The sequence below is a fragment of the Cebus imitator genome, unplaced genomic scaffold (genome assembly GCF_001604975.1).
Source record: "Cebus imitator isolate Cc_AM_T3 unplaced genomic scaffold, Cebus_imitator-1.0 Scaffold430, whole genome shotgun sequence".
Lineage (NCBI taxonomy): Eukaryota > Metazoa > Chordata > Mammalia > Primates > Cebidae > Cebus > Cebus imitator.
In genome coordinates this window covers 902,892-914,857 of record NW_016107745.1, presented here as the reverse complement: position 1 = coordinate 914,857, position 11,966 = coordinate 902,892, and the positions used below count along the sequence as shown (strand labels likewise).

Genomic DNA, 11,966 nt, shown 5'->3' with positions numbered 1-11,966 from the left:
GACACAAGCGGCTGGACATCAGGCAGATGAACACACACAGGCAACTAGACATCAAGAGGAGCAGAGTAGCAGAAGAGCACACCAATAGGGACCAGCAGACGCCTGTAGGCCAGGTGGGACAATGTGGAATTCGGCCAGCAGCAGTTGGAGGAGAGTCTAGCTGCTGGGTGGCCGACTTCAGGGGAAGACCGCCTTCCCACCCCATCCCCCTTCTGGCTCCCCATCCATCTGCTGAGAACTACCTCCACCCTTCAATAAAACCTTGCACTCATTCTCCAAGCCCACGTGTGATTCGATTTTTCCAGTACACTAAGACAAGAACCCTGGGTACAGAAAGCCCTCTGTAAGGTAGAGGGTCTAATTGAGCTGATTAATGCAAGCCACCTGCAATGGCAAAACTGAAAGAGTGCACTGTAACACATACCCACTGAGGCTTCGGGAGCTGTAAACACTCAACCCTAGAGGCTGCTCTGGGGTCAGCACTCCCCACAACACGTCCATTTGCATTCTTCCCCTAAGGATATGAGCAGCATGCACCGAAGAAGTGAGCCACAGCATCACATGCCCTGTGACGGGGATAAGGAACTTTTCTCATTTCAGTAAGGGTTCTATAAATAATATTTATAATTATTATATAGCTTACTATCTATTGGACTCATCTATAATACTTATTTTCTGAAATAATTACTTAGCATAGTTCCTTTTTTCTGTTTTTCATCTGTGGTTAAAGAAAATGTCATATTGAAAAGGAATCTACCACTTAACAAGGACATGTTGAAAATATTTTGAATATTCCTAACGGATAGAAAAAATATGCTATCTCAATTCTACTTGTGGCCCAGTAGTGGCTCACATACAATACATTCCTACAACTGTGCTGCATAAAGAATGTGTTTTGGCATAGAAGCAGCATTTGGAGAGGTTTTGGAGAGGTTTTTGTTGATAATCTTAAACAAAAACAGTCAAAATAATTTCACTTCCACTGGAAACCCGGAGGGAAATGGTTTTTGCCAAATGAGAGAAAAGATGCCAGCTTTTGAATTAGGAAGTATTTTCAAGTGTTTATGTTGGGAAAATGGAAAAAGAAATTGACTTTAGTGATTTTTTGTCTACCAAACATTTAAAACCTTGGAAAAACTATTTCTAATAAGCATTTATAATAAATAATAGCTTGCATTTTATATAATTCATTATCATTTTCAAGCATTTTACTTACTTTATTGTATCCTTCCATAACATGTTTGTGAATTAGGTAGAACAGGGATTATAATTTACATTTTTTACAAACAAGAAAACTCAAGTTTAGGTTAAGTGTCTCTTGTGGGTCACACAGTGGGAGTGTTAGTGTCTGAACTATGACTTACATTCAAATGTTAATATTTTCTCGTACATAGTCTATAGAACTTTTCCCTACTATTGTTTGATATTCCTTAGGTATTGAGTTTAATGTTGGATTTTAAGAAGTGATATTTGATTTTCAGTGATTGAACCATTTTTATATTGGAGGAAGCTAGTTTTCCATTATTTAAACATTTTATATATATAATTGCATTTTAGGTTCTGGGGTACATGTAAAGAACATGCAGGATTGTTGCATAGGTACATACATGGCAATGTGGCTTGCTGCCTCCATCCCCATCACCTGTATCTGGATATGTTTGTGAATAGCTCCAAACATTTGCTTTCTCTGTTCTTACTCTGTCCCTGTTGGTTAGTTCACCTGCTTATTAACCCATCTCTGCTACATTGAAGAGTGAAGGAAATTAGTAAACTTGTAATTTGTTAACAGCTTTACTAGAAATGTTTAGTAATAAAGAGTGCATGGGACTTTAAAAATACAGTAATCTACTTGCCAAACATAATTGGAAATTGTCATAATTTGGAAAGAACTTTTCCTAGGGATAGGATTCAAAAGTAGGATATCTGAGACATATCTAATAGTAATCTGTTCAAGGGATATGCCTGACTATATAACATCCAAGTCTAAAGCTGGTGAGGCTTTTGGTTATTTATGTTCAAGGTCAGTGGTTCCAACTCCTAACTGATCAGTATCATTCAGGAAGCCTGTTAAAAACCCCAACCTCTGCAGATCCTGATGCAGTAAATTTAACATCTGTAATTTTTAAATCTCTCTAGGTGATTATAACGCTTGCCCGAGTTTGAAAACCATGGATCTATCACCTATTCGCAGCTTCCTCTGTGGGAAGGAGCATGTGGGACTTTTTTTCTGATTTTAATTTTTCCTTCTTTTAAAATATTTTCATTGTGTTGGCCTCTTCACCATCTGGATTGATTTTGATTTTTTTTTATAAAAATAGGCAAAAATACCTCGAGCCCTAAGGAACATAATGCTTGGCCCTTGATTCCATGTGAATTATATACATTTTGGGTTCTCCATGGCTAGCCTTTAAATCCCAGGAGTTTTTTTTTTTTTCCTTTCATATAAGCAGTTAACAAGATCATTCATTTATTTATGCATTCATTAAGCAAACATTGATGCTTGCTTATAATTAAGCTGATAAAACAGATACTATCAGCAGCACTAGGCAAATATAAATAAATATAAAATAAGATGTATCCTGATCTCTTACAAATATATTACAGTGTGTTATAAAATGTTGTAAATTATGGATGTGTACAATATAAGTAAATATATGAAGGAAATGTTTAGGTGGGTACTTTAGGAGCATGAAAGAGGAAGTAACCACTTCCTTAACAAATGAAGAAGACATAATGAAGGATTCAGCCTTTCATCTTGATCTTAAAAGATGATCTTAAGATTTTGTCAGAAGAGGACAGGTAGGCCATTAGAGCTTGCATGGAGGCATGAAGAAGCACAGCATATTCAGGAACTTTAGTTCAATCATTGTGGAATACAGTGTGATGATTCCTCAAGAATCTGGAACCAGAAATACCATTTGACCCAGCAGTCTCATTACTGGGTATATACCCCAGGGATTATAAATCATTCTACTATAAAGTCACATGCACATGTATGTTTATTGCAGCATTATTCACAATAAAGACTTGGAACCAATCCAAATGTCCTGATAGACTGGATAAAGAAAATGTGGCACTTATACATCATGGATTATTATGCAGCCATGAAAAAGGATGAGTTTATGTCCGTTTCAGGGACATGCATGAAGCTGGAAACCATCATTCTCAGCAAACTAACACAAGAACAGAAAACCAAACACTGCATGTTCTTACTCATAAGTGGGAGTTGAACAATAAGAACACGTGGACAAAGGGAGGGGAACATCACACACCAGGGCCTATTGGTGGGTTGGGGGCTATAGGAGGGACAGTATTAGGAGAAATACCTGATGTAGATGACAGGTTGATGGTTGCAGCAAACCACCATGGCACGTGTACCCATGTAACAAACCTGGACGTTCTGCACATGTATCCCAGAACTTAAAGTATAATTTTAAAAAAGAAGTTTAATATGGTTAGAGTATAAGAGAATATGGTAAAATTGGGATCCAAGATAAGCTGGAAATGTGTGTTGAAATCATATCAAGATCCTTCTTTGTTTGTGTGCCTTGTAATAGACTTTAAATTTTGTCTTTTTCCCAAAAAAATATTTGGGTACTCAAATAATGCGTTTTCATTTTCTTAATATGATTAAGCAGATACATCTGACATCCCAAAGGTCACATTAAAGCCAAGGGTAAGAGCTTTGTAATCAGTGTTTCTCCAGCCATTTCTTATCTTTCAGCATGTTTATTGAGCACTTGTGAACTACACACTGGATGACATAAAGGAAAAATACTAGCCTGGGCAACATAGTGAGATTTAACTTCCACACACACACAAAAAAAAAAAATACAAAAATTAGTTAGGCATGGTGGCATGTGCTTGTAGCCCTAGCTACTTGGGAGGCTGAAATGAGAGGATCACCTGAGTCTGGGAGTGCAAGGATGCAGTGAGCCATGATTGCATCACTGCACTCCAGCCTGGGCAACAGAGGGAGACCTTATCTAAAAAAAAAAAAAAAGCTGACTTCTTAAATGTTCAGTGTTCTCACAGAACTTTCAATCTAGTTTAGCAGATGAAATAAATACTTGAAAAGACCATAGTAAAAGATTACCACAAAGGAATTAATATTTACTGAGGAATCAATGAGTAGTATGAATTCAAAGGATGGAGAGAACTAAAGTTATTTATCTAAAAACGCTTTATGAATAGAGTAGGGGCATGACTTCAGTCTGAAGGACAGGTCAAATTGCAATAGGTAGAAAAGGAGAAAATTACTGTAAGTGGGAAAAATTGAGCAGTGGCTACAGGTATGGAAACAAGATTTAATGAAATGTGTTTGGGAGCAGCAAATTGATCACTTTTCTGGAGCTAGAGTTTCATGTAAGGGAGCACATCAGTGATTATGACAATAAATAAATATGGCTTCTAAATGAAATAAAACCTTCAAAAAACCTTGTTAGGAAATATACAGAATATTTCTGAATATACTTTTTATCCATCTTAAAGATCTCACACAAAACTCTAATTTCAGCTGAACTTTTAAAAATAAATATTTTGCATATATAAAAATATTTCGTGTCATTAAGATACTCTGAAATGCCAAGCCCATTGCCAGAGATTTTCCAGCTTAAACCCATGCTTTTTAGATATGTTGTAAAGAGCTTTAGATATCATTTTGTGTTTGCTTTAAACTTTTTTCAAAGAAAAAATAGAAAAGTATATTCATTGGCCCTGTGTGCTTCTTATACATTATTGTCAGATCTTCATCTGCTAGATGCCTGCGTTTTTAGTGGAGAGGTTATCTGTCATTTATAGCCAGTGAACTTCAAGAATAATTCTTTCTTGTCTTGAAACAAAAATGAAGCTATTTAGACATCAAAGATTAATATGAAAATATTTTCTGATAAACTTAGAACCATTTTTGTTTTATATCAGGTTTTCTAGGTAAATATTTCAACTTTAATTAGACTTTTCAAATGTCCATTATTTTCTTATTTTAAAAAGCAGTGCTGCATAAAAACTATTAATGGAAGCTTCAGAGAAGTAGTTACATGAAAGTAAAAACCTGAGGTAACTTGCTAATATTTTTGTATATTTTATTGCAATATTCTTGCATTTTTAAAGGTTTTTTTTTTACAAATTTTGTGTCCTATTATTTTAACATTAATACATGTACATTTCTTTATTTTTCTAAAGTGATGCATAAGTGTATTTTTTAATGGCTAATGTTGCATTGATATAAAGTAATTTAACCATTTCTCTGTTGGATATTTGGATTGTTTCCTAATTATATGTGTCTATTATATGTTTAAACTGGAGAGAGATGTGTTTGCACCAAAGGTAGGTTATATAATCTACTTATGCAATGTGCAAGTGGAAAATGGATGGCAGAAGGATTGTTCTTCTTTCCTTGTTTGTTTGTACCAGAACTCTTCATTGTTTACATACATTTTAGCCTTGGTACCATTTTCAGAAGCTTTATTTGTCTCACTTACTTCTTTGGTTTGGATAAGGCTTAAATATAAAATCCATCTGTGAAGCATATTGTATATTCACACTGAAGACTAAAAACCCTTTTTTAATTAAAACTTTATTCAGCACTCATGGTTCACTTTGTCCTGTTTTTATTATGAAACACTTCAGTCTTCTTCCTAAAAACACATATGTCTTGAACATTTCAAGATGTTTCTTGTTGCTCATGCAGAACTAGTTTCTTTATGCTGTCAGCTCACTGCCATATGTTCTGGCTGTTCATTTGCTTCCCTTTCTGGCATCTATGTAGGCAACATCTTGTATGTAATGTAAGTTAGTTTTATTCCCTTCTCCTTTATAAAACTTGTCAGAAGGTAAAATAACACACTGGAAACTGTGAATAATACTGTGGTAAGTTGGGGTTTTCATGATTCTAAAGGATGTAACCTTTCTTGTATTCTTAATGTTTATAAGGCATGAAGAGAAAATGTGTCCAGTGACACCTGAATTCTTGTCAGATGTGGATAATGACAGTTAAGGTGCCATAGATATTATTTGCTAACAACACACATTATAGAAATTGCAATTCTTTGTATTGATTATTAAACCAAATGTGAAGACGTGGGAAACCTTGAGAGAAAACATGAAAATCAGATCATCTTTTTTATTTTCAGGAATGCACCATAGGTTCTCATCAGAAAGTCTCTGCAGGATTGTTTGACTCACACAAGTCGTTTTTGAGATAAGTTGTGTTATACCTCAAGTTAGGTAAAGTCAAGAGATGAACTAACTGAAAAAGTAGTAATGTTTACATAGAATCTAAACTGGAAAAGGCAATAATATCGGCATTAGAAAGTTTGCTTTGCCTTTAAATCATTATTAGTCATAATAGGTTTTACATTCTTCATAATATAATGTCCTAAAGCAATAAAACCTCCTATGTGAGCTCTAAGTTCCTAACATCTAAATTTTCAAATAGTTCTGAGTTATACTTAATTTGTTCTTTATTGGCTAGAACACTTCCTGTTTTATCACGTCTATTTTGACCTTCTGAAACATACTGAATATATATTTTCCAGGTTTATTGAGGTATAGTGGACAAACAAAAATTGTATATGTAAGGTGCACAATGTGATGTTTTGGTATGTGAATACATTTGATGATTCTTCCCATTACGAAGATCACTTACTGTGTCAGCCAGCATTAAATGCAGGACTGTTGAGGTAGAGCAGAGCCATTTATGTCTGCAATGACTGACTCCATGCTAATATGTCCCAATTTTGTTTTGTTTTTAGAATTTATATTATGTGTTCACACTTCCTGCTTTTGATGTAGAGTGGGCTTGGGGACCAGGTTACCAATTTTTTATGATCGTATAAAACAAGAATGAAAATGTTCTGTGTCAGGACCTTTTGAGTATTTATGTTATATCATCAGTTTTGACTATTATAAGAATTTTTTGTTTGTCTCCCTGCTCCATTTAGCTCAATGAACTTGCTGCATTTAAAGAGTATGTTAGTGTAAATGTTAACGATCTATCTCCCCAAATCCACTTTAACATGTAAGGATAAAATTACATTGATTTAACGTTCTAATTTTATATACTTTTTAATATAAGAGAAACATAAAAACATTTAGACTACATTTAGATTTCTTTATGTGATGATTTACTATATCACATACCACTCACCCCTGATAGATTAAAATGCATATCTTTAACTATAGTATTATATAATTTATTATACAAAATTTATCATTGTACCAGTATAAACCTTACAGTACATTTTATTTAAGTTCAAGGTGTTTTCTTCCTGAAAAGGAAACTTTTCTTCAATCACAACACAAATAAAACAGTTAAAATAGAAAGCTTTGTAAATTCTATATAGCCATTTTTAAATGGCTAACAAATTATTGTTTCAGTAACACTTGACTTCAATAAATACATACTGAATTATATCCTATAGGTTAGTACAATGGATAAGTATTTTTGTCTCTCCTTGATCTAAGACATAACAATCCACACCAAGCAGACAAGTTTAGTAGGTCACATGTCTTGCATGAGGATGTTTGTTCATGCAAATAACATTTATTGAGCACTTATGTACTACTAGGGACAGTGGTAGGTGCCAAGGATAGGGGATACAGATTCATCTATCCCTGCTCTTGAGGAACTTAGAGTCTTAAAAAGAAAGACACAGATAGGTGAGTTACATTTCAACATGGAAAATACTATAATAGGTATAAACAAATTCAGCCATCACCTTTAGGGGCTGAGAAAATTTTTTAAAAAAGGAGAGAAATGAGGAGTGGCGGGTAGGGGAGAGACAAAAATGCTCCATCCTATTTCAAAGAATAAGAGAAATATATGTCCTCAACTCAATGTTGTGAATACTGGAGTTGCAGTCATGAAACATTTTTGAATGCTGTTACTATCCCATCTTGAAAAAACACAAAACATCCAGGCACAGATATTGTTGGATCAAAGGGAGAATTTGATTAATTCTGCTAGAGAAAGGAATGGTCCAGGGAACATATTACAGATGCTTGAGGTAAGCCTTAAAGGATGCATGCGATTTCAGTAGGCAGAGATGTGCAAAAGAATGATGTAGGCCAATGGAACAGCTAGAACAAAGATCAAGGAAGGCTTGGTAATCAGGATGACACTATCCTGCCACAATTAATTGTTATGCCTTACAGCACAGTAGCTGGTACAGTGTAATGTAGTAAGAACCATGGACTTGGCCAAATGAGCTTGGTTTGGGACCTGTCAGCACTATGCACCAACTGCATGAGTTGGTGGCAAGGTGCTGAATCATTCTGTGCCTCCATTTCTTTAACTGAGAAAGAGAAAATGACGCCTAATCCCAGGGCACCATGTTGCACAACTGTGGGAGGCATCAGTCACATGGTACAGAGGCCCTAGCTATCTCAGGTGGGCTGGGAGGATTAAATGAGGTGATACAAATAAAGTAATTAACAGAGGGGCTGGCATATAGAAAGCGTTCAATAAACATTCACTACTGTGAATCAGGCAACTATCATTTTTTTTTAAATTGATTCATTTGAAATCCCTTTTATTTGTAAAGGTTTATGTATCTCTATCCCTGGAAAACAATCTGTGTGTTCTGGAGATTAACTTGAGTAGAATGCAAGATATATTTTGCTTAATTTACTGGCTTCAAAATTTGTGTCCAGGAAATATACAAAGACAAAAACATACCAAAGAAAAACAAAACAACAAATTAAAATCCTTAAATCATTTCGAATGAACATTTTTCTCCAATGATGGTTAATGCTATCCATGCCATTGGATGGAATTCCCAAATAATATTTATTTTTATTAATAAAACACCCCTTCTGTGACCATCTGATGTTTCCATAGGGAAAATTTTCCAACACAATTTTATGTCCCTGAAATTTAAAGACGTTTATTTTTTCTTCCCCCGTATATCCAGAAGCAAGGCTATTTAGAATGGGTTAGTTGATTAGAACATCTGACTCAGAAAATGAGACAGCCATGAATTTGGCTGAGGATTTAGAAACATGGATAGGAGACAAAGATTATTTCCAGGCTTCAAATGTCAGCAAACACTTCAGGGTTGCAGGAGGGAGAAAATAAAGCACATAAAGTTTAATGGCTTTTGCTATAGGGGTCTTTGGGGCAGGTTGGGTGGAGTTATTTGCTGAACACATGATAGTCTTTTTGTTACTTGTCCAGCTGGATTGATTGAAGCCTGTTTCCACTCTATCTTGTAAAACAAAAAATAGCCATTAGCTACTCACCAGTATATATGGAAAATGCAGAATGTTGTGCTTCGGTTAGGGATCTGTCTTCAGCAATCTAGTCCACATAGCATGGGATTATAGCAAGTACTACAAATAGGCAAAGTCAAAGGAGCTTGCTTAGCCATTTAGACTCCTACCATGGACTCTTAAACTGGAGTTTTGATTGCAGGATGTTTTTTAGGGAGTGACCTTGGATCTGTACCAGTGGGAGGGAAGAATTTGTCAGAGGGGATAATTTTAGCTGCAATGCAGTCCTGATAACAGCCTTGGTCAAATCCACAGGAAGCTCTGGAACTAAAATGACCCACTGGAATAAACTCAGGCTGAAATGGCCATGTTTTTATACTTATTATTCATTGGATGAAGGGTGGAACCTCTGGCAACGTGGATCTGCAGCTAAAGAAATCCCTGATTATGCTGACAATTGAGGGCTGCTTCCCCACAGAACTGCCAGCAGCTGAGGCAACAGGCGTTTTCTTGAACGGGAATCTGGTGACACATCACCCTGTCTTTGCCTCCCCAAGTTCTATTATAACATATATGATCCAAACCAATTTTCAGAAACATGGCTGGACAAAGAGAGGCTTCACCCTCTCACTCTCCCAGTTTCTTCCACAAAATAAAGTCTCAAGTAGCTCACTGTTCAAAAAATGACTTATACCACTGGGCATCACCACGATTCCCAACACAAAACTATAGATCTAATACTAGGCCTATGAATAGTTAGTGTTTTTCCCAAGCAGTAATTATAAGGTAGATGTACACTCCCTAATCTCTTCATTAAGCTCTAGATTCGCAGATATAAAAACTATTTGGCGATGCCAGTGGGATATCCCATGAGTACCTGCAAGTCAATGTGCTAAAATCTGAACTCATCATTTCTTCTTCTCACAAGACCAAACCTGCTTTCCACATCTCAATGCATTAGAATACCTACTCTTTCGATCCAAAGCCTGGGAATTATTCTTAATTCTCTCCATCCCCCCAGAGCCAGTAAGTCCTGTAGATTTAACTTCACCAATGCCTTTTAGCAGCCTTCTTCACTGCTGCTGTCCTAATCCAGGCCCTCATTCAAAGGAGGTTATCTTTTTGTAATTGTACTAACTTTTAAAAGTTAAAATAATATATTGTTGCAAATAGTGTAGTACAGCTTATGATATTCTCTCTTCTTATTCCTACCTGCAGTTACCCATGGATGACCTTCTGTGAATGGTCTGCCTAGGTGTTTTGGTGGGTTCCTCCACAACTCTAGGTATTATGCATATAAAATACTTTTTATCCCAACTTCACAAGCCAAGACCAATCTCTACTCTGAAAGATGAAAATTTAACATTGACTACTTTTCTTCTCTTCTCCCAGTGTTTAATATTTATGTTATTATTAATTTTATTAATTACACTTGTAATTTTCAGTGATAGACTTAAACCTCTATTTCTTGCTCCATCTACTTTCAACAATCTGTTGACTACTTTGTAAGAAGACAGATATTAACATGTGTATCTTTGCCCTCTCAGTCCCATCTTTTGTCAACTACGTGTTTATGTTGTCAAAGTTGTAACATTTACATTCTGTTCTCTAGCCAAATTAATCTTCCAGGCTCTTCCTACCACAATTTTTTGGTTCTACAATGAACATTTTCCTGTGTTTACTTTAGTATGATATTAATATACCAATCCTTTTTTAAACAGTGGTAAACGTACATAGCATATTTATAATTTTAACCATTTGTGAGTGTATAATTGAGTGACATTAAATTCCTTCATAATGCTGTATACCGATCACTATTATCTATACCCAAACTTTTTCATCATCCTCAATGTAAACTCTGTGCCCACTCGGCAATTTCTCCCCCTTGTCCCCTCTTCCTTTGCCTTCTATTCTACTTTCTTTCTCTCTGAATTTGCCTATTCTGGGGACCTCATGTAAGTGAATCATTCAATATTTGTAAAAAACTTTTATTTGAGGTGCAAGGATACATGTGCAGGTTTGTTACACAGTTAAAATGGTGTCACGGATGTTTGTTATACGGATTATTCTATCATGCGGGTACTAAGTCTAATACCTAATCGTTATTTTTTTCTGATCCTCTCCCCCTTCCCACTCTCCACTCTCAAGTAGGCCCCAGTGTCTGTCGTTCCCCTCTTTGTGTCCATGAGATCTCATCATTTAGCTTTCCTTTTCTATGGCTGGAGTATTCTATGTGTATGTATAATATTTTGTTTATCTCTTTATATATTGATGGATTTTTCCTTTCTTTTTTCCAGTGATACTAAAACCACCTCAAAAACTGCCATTCCTTAGCAATCTCTGACTCTGTCATTTATTCTCTTTCTGTTGCTGGAATGATCTTTCTAAAGATAAGATGCTCTCTGGATATATTAGTTGCCCTTACTCTCCCTGACTCTGTCCCATTCTTGGCTATGCCATGGCACCCAACTTGCAGTGGCATCCAGTGTCCTTAGGCTCACCACTGCCTCTTCTCCAATCTCATCTCTGTTACACTCTCACATGCCAGGTGCTTCAGCCACACAAGGTACCTCACTCTACCTTAAAGATGTCATGGCCTTTTACCTGCTTGTTTTGCTTTGTGCTGTTTCTTCTGTCTAGAATATAATTATTTTTTTTCTATACACAGAAACCTCTACAATCCAAGTAGAGTTAAATGTCTAAATCTAAGTTAAACATCATTTTCCATGAAGCCTTCCCCAGTTCCACCAGGTACT

The 11,966-nt window shown here is 35.8% G+C and overlaps 1 long non-coding RNA gene across 1 annotated transcript; it reads right to left on the bottom strand.

The window, feature by feature from the left end:
- Nucleotides 1–5,593: 5,593 nt before the first annotated feature.
- Nucleotides 5,594–10,854, bottom strand: LOC119468433. The gene is made up of 3 exons (XR_005197110.1): nt 10,423–10,854; nt 9,241–9,330; nt 5,594–6,087 (listed from the first exon to the last, which is right to left on the bottom strand). It is a non-coding gene; the product is annotated as an uncharacterized LOC119468433 (long non-coding RNA).
- Between the last annotated feature and the right edge of the window lie 1,112 nt (nt 10,855–11,966).